Source organism: Piliocolobus tephrosceles, chromosome 13 (genome assembly GCF_002776525.5).
Source record: "Piliocolobus tephrosceles isolate RC106 chromosome 13, ASM277652v3, whole genome shotgun sequence".
Taxonomy (NCBI): domain Eukaryota; kingdom Metazoa; phylum Chordata; class Mammalia; order Primates; family Cercopithecidae; genus Piliocolobus; species Piliocolobus tephrosceles.
Genome location: NC_045446.1, coordinates 109,423,610 through 109,430,570, shown reverse-complemented (window position 1 = coordinate 109,430,570; position 6,961 = coordinate 109,423,610). Strand labels below are relative to the sequence as shown.

Genomic DNA, 6,961 nt, shown 5'->3' with positions numbered 1-6,961 from the left:
ACAACATATAAAAAGATAATATATCATAACCAAATAGGGTATATCCCAGAACTGCAAAATTGATTTAACATTCAAAAATCAATCATTTAACTGGGTGTGGTGTTGCATGCCTGTAATACCAGCTACTCAGCAGGCTGAGACAGGAGGATCACTCAAGCCCAGGAGTTTAGGGCTGTAATGCACTATGACTGTGTCTGTGAATAGCCACTGCACTCCAGCCCAGGCAACACAGCAAGACCCATCTCTTTAAAAAAGTCCATAACATAACTTGCCATTTTAATAGATTACAAAAGAAAAACCATATTATCACCTCAATAGATGCAGAAACAGCATTTGACAAAATCCAACATCTATTTCTGATTTAAAAAAAAAAAAAAAACTCTGAGCAAACTAGGAATAGAAAGAAATTTCCTTAAACCAATAAAATGCATCTGTGTCCTTTTAAAGTACAGTTAACATCATATCTAATGGTGAAAGACTGACTGCTTTCCCCCTAAGATCAGAAACAAGGCAAGGGTATCTGCTCTCACCACTTCTATTTAACAATGTGCTAGAGATTTTAGCCAGTGCAATAAGGCAATCAAAAGAAATCAAAGGTATCCAGATTAGAAAGAAAGAAGTAAAATTATCTTCATTCACAGTTGGCAGGATAATCTGTGTAGAAAATCCAATAGTGGGTAGGAGTAGGGCTACAAAAAAAAAGGAAACTAAAGAAAATCAAATAGAATCCACAAAAACTAATAAGCAAGTTTAGTAAGGTTGCAGGATATATGCCCAGTAATACACGTATCAATTGTATTTCATCACCAATCACTTGAAAATTGAAACTTTAAAAAATATCTTTTACAATAGCATCATGAAGTATGAAATACTTAGGGATAAATCTGATCAAAAATGTGCAAAACAGGTACACTGAAAATTATAAAATATTGCAGAAATTAAAGAAAACCTAAATAAAAACCGAGATATACTGTGTTAATGGATCAAAAGACTCAATATTGTGAGAACATCAATTTTATCCAAACTGATCTACAAATTCAATGCAATCCCAAAGCAAAATCCCAGCAGGATTTTTAATTGAAATTGACAGTCTGATTCTAAAATTCATATGGAAATCCAAAAAACCTAGAGGTACCAAAACAACTTTGAAAAAGAACAAAGTTAGAGGACTCATACTACCTGACTTCAAGGCTTATTAGAAAGCTACAGTAACTACAGTATTGTGGTATTGGCATCAAGACAGACAGACAGGTTTATGGAACAGAATAGAAAGACCAGAAATAGGCTCATACCTGTCTGGTCAATTGCTGTTTTACAAAGCTACGAGGGCAATGTAGTAAAGAATAGACAACCTTTCAACACATGGTGCTGGAATAATTGGCCATCATATGCAAAAAAGAACTATTCGTACAGCATACCATATATTCATAATGCAAAATTGTTTTGTACAATAAATGCAAAATACAAAAGTTAACTCAAAATGGATCATACATGTAAATGTAAATCCTAAAACTAAAACTATGTAAATTCTAGAAGAAAATCTTCATGACCATGAGTTAGGCAAAGATTTTCAGATATAATACCAAAGCACAATCTATAAAGGAAGAAATTGATAAATTAGACTTCAAGAAAATTAAGAACTTCGTTTCTTTGAAAGATACTATTGAGAGAATGAAAAGACACACCAGAGACTGAAGAAAATATTTACAAATCACATATCTGATCAAAGACTCGTATCTAGAATATGAAAAGTATGTCCTACAACTCAATAGTAAGAAATCAAACAATTTCAAACAGGCAGGCAAGATATTTAAAGAGACATTTCACTGAAGAAGATACACAAATGGCAAAGAAGCAAACGAAAAGATCCTTCACATTATTAGTCATTAGGGAAATGCAAATTAAAACCACAATGAACAATCACTACATAGCCATTAGAATAGCTAAAGATAAAAAGACTGACCATACCAATTCTTGTCAAGGATGTGGAGGAATGGGAATGCTCATACATATAGGGATGCTGGAGGGAATGTAAAATAGTACAACCACTTTGAAAACAGTACAGGCAAGTTTCTTAAAAAGTTAAGTATGGGCTGGGTGTGGTGACTCACACCTGTAATCCCAGCACTTTGGGAGGCCAAGGCAAGCAGATCACTTGAGGTAAGGAGTTCGAGACCAGCCTGGCCAATACGGCAAAATCCTGTCTCTACCAAAAATACAAAAATTAGCTGGATGTGGTGGGGTACGCCTATAGTCCCAGCTACTCAGGAGGCTGAGGCAGGAGAATCGTTTGAGCCAGGGAGGCGGAGGCTATAGTGAGCTGAGATGGCGCCACTGCACTCCAGCCTGGGAGACAGAGTGAGACCCTGTCTCAAAAAACACAATTTAAAAAAAAGTTAAGTATAATACAGCCCTTCCACTCCTAGGTATTTGCCAAAGAGAACCAACTTGTACACAAATGTTCGTGTAATAGCCAAACCTGGAAACAACCCTAATGTTCATCAGCTAGTGAATGTGGATAAACAAAACGGTGGCATGTCCATATAATGGAGCGCTACTCAGAGACGTAAATGAATAAACCATCAACATATACAGCATGGATAAATCTCTACTGTGCCGAGTGAAAAAAGCCAGACCCTCCAAAATAAAGAGGACATCTTGTACAATTCCATTTATATGAAATTCTATTAAATGCAAACTAATCTATAGTGACCGAAGACAGATCAGTGGTTGTGGGGGGCGGTGGGTGGAGAGAAAGGGAGGGATTACAAAGATGGATGAAGAAACATTTGGGGGTGATGGCTATGCTTGCTATCTTGATCGTGGTGATGGTCACAGGTATTTGCATATTTCAAAATGTCTCCAATGGAGTGTTATACGTCTGTTTACTGTGTGTCAGTTATACCTCAATAAAGTTATTTTTAACAAATGCAGTGATAGGATAGAGGGTCTGGTGGCCACTTTAGATTATTCATTGGGGAAGGCCTCCCTGAGGCGATGACATTAAGCTGAGCTCTGATTGACAAGAAGTAACAGCCAAGCGGGGGTCTGGGGAAGAGCAATCCATGCAGCAGGAACAGCACATGCAAGGCCAGAGGAGGTGAGAAGGAGACTGGCCTGTTTGAGGAAGAGACAGGTTCATATCCAGGGAGGGGCAAGTGGTGCAAGGCAAGGTCAGAAAAGCAGATGAACCCAGGACAGTGGGGCTTTGCAGACCAGGCAGGAGATTTGGTTTATGTTCTAAGCAGGTGAGAAACCACTGGGTGGATCCTAAATAGAAGAGTGACATGATCTGTTTCTGATTATTTGGAGTTTTAAAAAATCATTTCATTTTATATAAAAGGCATGTATTACCTACTAAAAATAAAATACATATTTAAAACCAGATCATTCTCACTGTCATACAGAGAATACACTGCAAATGCAGAAGAGTAGAAGCAGGAAGCTCTGTGGAAAGGCTACTGCAGTCACCAGACAGAAGAAGGAGGCTGGGGCCAGAGTGGTGGCAGTGGAGGTGGGAGGAGGCCTCTGAAATCTGGTTTTGATATAGGGTCTAGAGCACATACTGGTGAGTGGGGCATGGTGGAAAAAGTGGGCTTCGAGGCTGGTCCTGCGTATGTGTGTGCACCTGGTCTTCAGGACGTGGCTGCCTTCTGACCTCCATAGATCCTCTCCATTGTTTCCTCCCCTGGGCAGCCCAGAGAACCTGGGACATACTGAGAATCCTCTGGCTCATCCACTTGTGATTCATCATGTCTTCCTCCCTCTCTGGACAAAGATCTCTACTTCCTACTGCAGCACCTAGTACAATGCCTAACGCAAGGCATGCATCCAACACCTGTTTGTGGAATAAGCAAGTGAAAGGACGAATGACTGATGAGCTATTAATAATTAACTCATGGGAGTGAGGGAGGTAAGGAAGACATTTCCACCTGCTCTGGCCTCAGTGTTAGACTTTCTCCTGCCCCGCCCCACCCCTAGTTACCTCCCCATCAACTTCAGCAGCCCTGCTGCTCTGTCTACCCAGAAGCTGCAACCGCATGGCAGGCTGCTGGGCAATCAGTGCTGGCCGGCTCCTGCCAGCAGGCTCTGACCTAGTTTGAGAGCCAGTCGAGGAGGATGATGTCACAGAGAATGCAGCTCCTCAGACTGGGGCTTAGTGAGCTGGCTCTGAGCCTGGATTCAGCTTAAATGTCAGAAATTTGGATAGCATGCTATTCACAGGGATATCAGAGAAAGATGCGGACAGGACTAAGGGCAGAACTAGTAGCACTTTGGAGATACTATTCTCTTCTGGGCACCTGAATCTGGTTTCCAAGCCCTTTTAAGGGCAGCCTGGATTGTGCGCTGTGAGACCTGTCTCCCACGTCCCATGGGGAGGTGTCAGGAACATTGGGGAAGGACCAGGGGGATGGGAAGAGCTCCTCAAGTACCTCTCCAATGACTTTAGTCATTAATGAGTTTGTGAATTCAAGCATTTTCTGGCCAGGTGTGGTGGCTCACACAGTGGCTGAGGAAGGAGGATCACTTGAGGCCAGGAGTTCAAGACTTGTCTGGGCACAATCGAAAGACTCTGTCTTTACAAAAGAAAAAAAGAGAGAGGGAGAGAGAGAGAGAGGAAGGAAGGAAGGAAGGAAGGAAGGAAGGAGGAAGGAAGGAAGGAAGGAAGGAAGGAAGGAAGGAAGGAAGGAAGGATAATTTTAAAAAATGTATTTTCCAAACATTTAAATATCCACAGGGCAGGCCAAGTACAGTGCTACTGCTGTACTGCTGAGTGGCAGGGTGGTTAGGACACGGCCTCCACTCTCAGTGGCTCACTATCAAGGGTCAGAGAGAAACACCAACAAAAAAAGCCAAACCATAAGCAGTTAATTGTTAAAACAAAGAGATGTGCCTAACTGTGTGGCCACCTCAGTGGAGCAGAAGCCTGGGAGACTTCTCAGTGGAGGTGGATCTCAGAGGAGAGACAAAGAATGCGTGGAATCTCTCTCAGTGGCCAAGGGGTACAGCCAGTCCCAGCAGAGGGGTCAGCACAGGCCAAGGTCTCAAGAACCAAGGGAGCATGGTACATCAGCGGCAGCACAAGTTCATGGCCAGAGAACCGCCCTGGTGTGGGGAGGAGGGAGAGGCGGGCTGCAGAGGAACACAGGGAACATGATGCCAGACTGTCAGCGAGTGCTGTGCTCAAATGTTCAGATGTCGTTCTGTCAGCAACGGGGAACTAGTGAAGGGTCTGGAGCAAGGAGGAGACCTGGACAGCGTCCTAGGGTGTCAGCAGCCTGGTGGACGCTGTGGGGGCCAGGGTGTAAGATGGGAGGTGGGGGCACTGGGGAGACCTGTGTCCTGGTGGGCATCCGTGAGGTCCAGAGCAATAGAGCTGGAAGGGAGGGTGCTGGGCAGACCCTGTGGGGTAGCTCTGGCCCCTGCACTCTGAGGCTCAGCTTGTGCCCGGCTCATGCTCTCTGCTCCCACCCTTCACTCTGCATGCTGGGCACCCCACAGAGCCCCAAAAATCCTTCCCTCAGGGGTATGAACATGGGTCCTTTTTGCCCTCCCTTTGCCACCCCAGTCTCCAGCCTCAACTTGATGCTGTGTACGAAGGAAATGGGAAGAGTTCAGAGACAAAACAGGAGATGAGCAAGGTGGAGTGGGGCCCACTGTGGTAGGAATGGGCTGCCAGGTCTCCCTGCAGGCCTAGGAGGGTCTTCTTTCAGAAGCAAGGTCTGAGGTTCTCCTGAATGCAGCCCACCCTTGCATCCGGGCTTCTGCTGAGCACCACCTTTGAGCTGAGCCCACGTACAGGGGTCCTCAAGGCTTGGACTCTTCCCCACTAAACCATGAAATAGGAGCCTGGTCCCCCAGGGAGGCCAGATGAAACTGTCGAGGGAAAAGGCATCCTACCCCCGCCCCCAACATTGAACACTCATCCCTTTGGAGTGGCAGCTCCCAAAGGCTGGGCATCCAGGAGGCCCTGACTGCATCCCCAGGGATAGAGAATGCTTCTGAGTGGTCTCATGCAGGGGAAAGGGAAAGTGGGGCTGAATCTCTTAGCTAGAGGGAGTAAGCCCTGAGTGCCCACTTAATGCAGTGCGACACGCAAGCCCCCGAGGCAGCGTGAATAGTCCACAACATAGTAACTGAGTCTGACATCTCCCTGGTGCCCTCGGCACGCACCTTCCCAGCCTCCTCTACCCCAGGATCCTGGAAGGTCAGGGCCAGCCAAAGGATAGCCTTGAAGCCCCGCTGTGGTCCAGGAGGTTTACATTGCAGGGGCCGGCGTGCACCTACACCTGCACAGGTGGGTGGGAGAAGGGGATTCTCCCAGGTCTGTGAGTCAGCTGGGGCAAAGGGAAGGAGTGCAGGTGGGGCAAGAAGGCAGATTTCAGGGTAAGGACAACTGAGGCAGGTGAAGAAAGACAGTTTGGTGCCATATAAAAAGCCCTGAGAGAAAGGAGCCCAGCTCTCATCCCAGCTGGGACACTCCCTTGGGGTAAATCACCTAACCTCCCTGAACCTCAGTGTCTTCAACTATACCATAGAGAAAATAATACTCCCACCACATAGGGTTCTTGTGGAAAACAAAGGGGATGATATACAGGAGAGCTCATTGAAAAGGAAATGCTGGCCGGGCATGGTGGTTCACACCTGTAATCTCAGCACTTTGGGAGGCCGAGGCGGGAGGATCACTTGAGGTCAGGAGTTTGAGACCAGCCTGGCCAACGTGGCGAAACCCCATCTCCACTAAAAACACAAAACAATTAGCCAGGTGTGGTGGTGCGTGCCTGTAATCCCAGCTACTCGGGAGGCTGAGGTGGGAGGCAGAGGTTGCAGTGAGCCGAGATGGTGCCATTGCACAAAAACTCCAGAAAGAAAGAAAGAAGAAAGAGAGAGAGAGAGAGAGAGAGAAAGAAAGAAAGAGGAAGGAAAGAAGGAAGGAAGGAAGGAAGGAAGGAAGGAAGGA

General features: G+C 45.7%; 1 long non-coding RNA gene across 1 annotated transcript in view; it reads right to left on the bottom strand.

Annotated features, from left to right (window-relative positions):
- Window positions 1-3,541: 3,541 nt before the first annotated feature.
- Window positions 3,542-6,961, bottom strand: part of LOC111540007 — a 34,829-nt gene continuing 31,409 nt past the window's right edge. The window contains exon 6 of the long non-coding RNA XR_002730866.2: window positions 3,542-3,838. This is a non-coding gene — a long non-coding RNA (uncharacterized LOC111540007). The remainder of the gene's footprint in view (window positions 3,839-6,961) is intronic.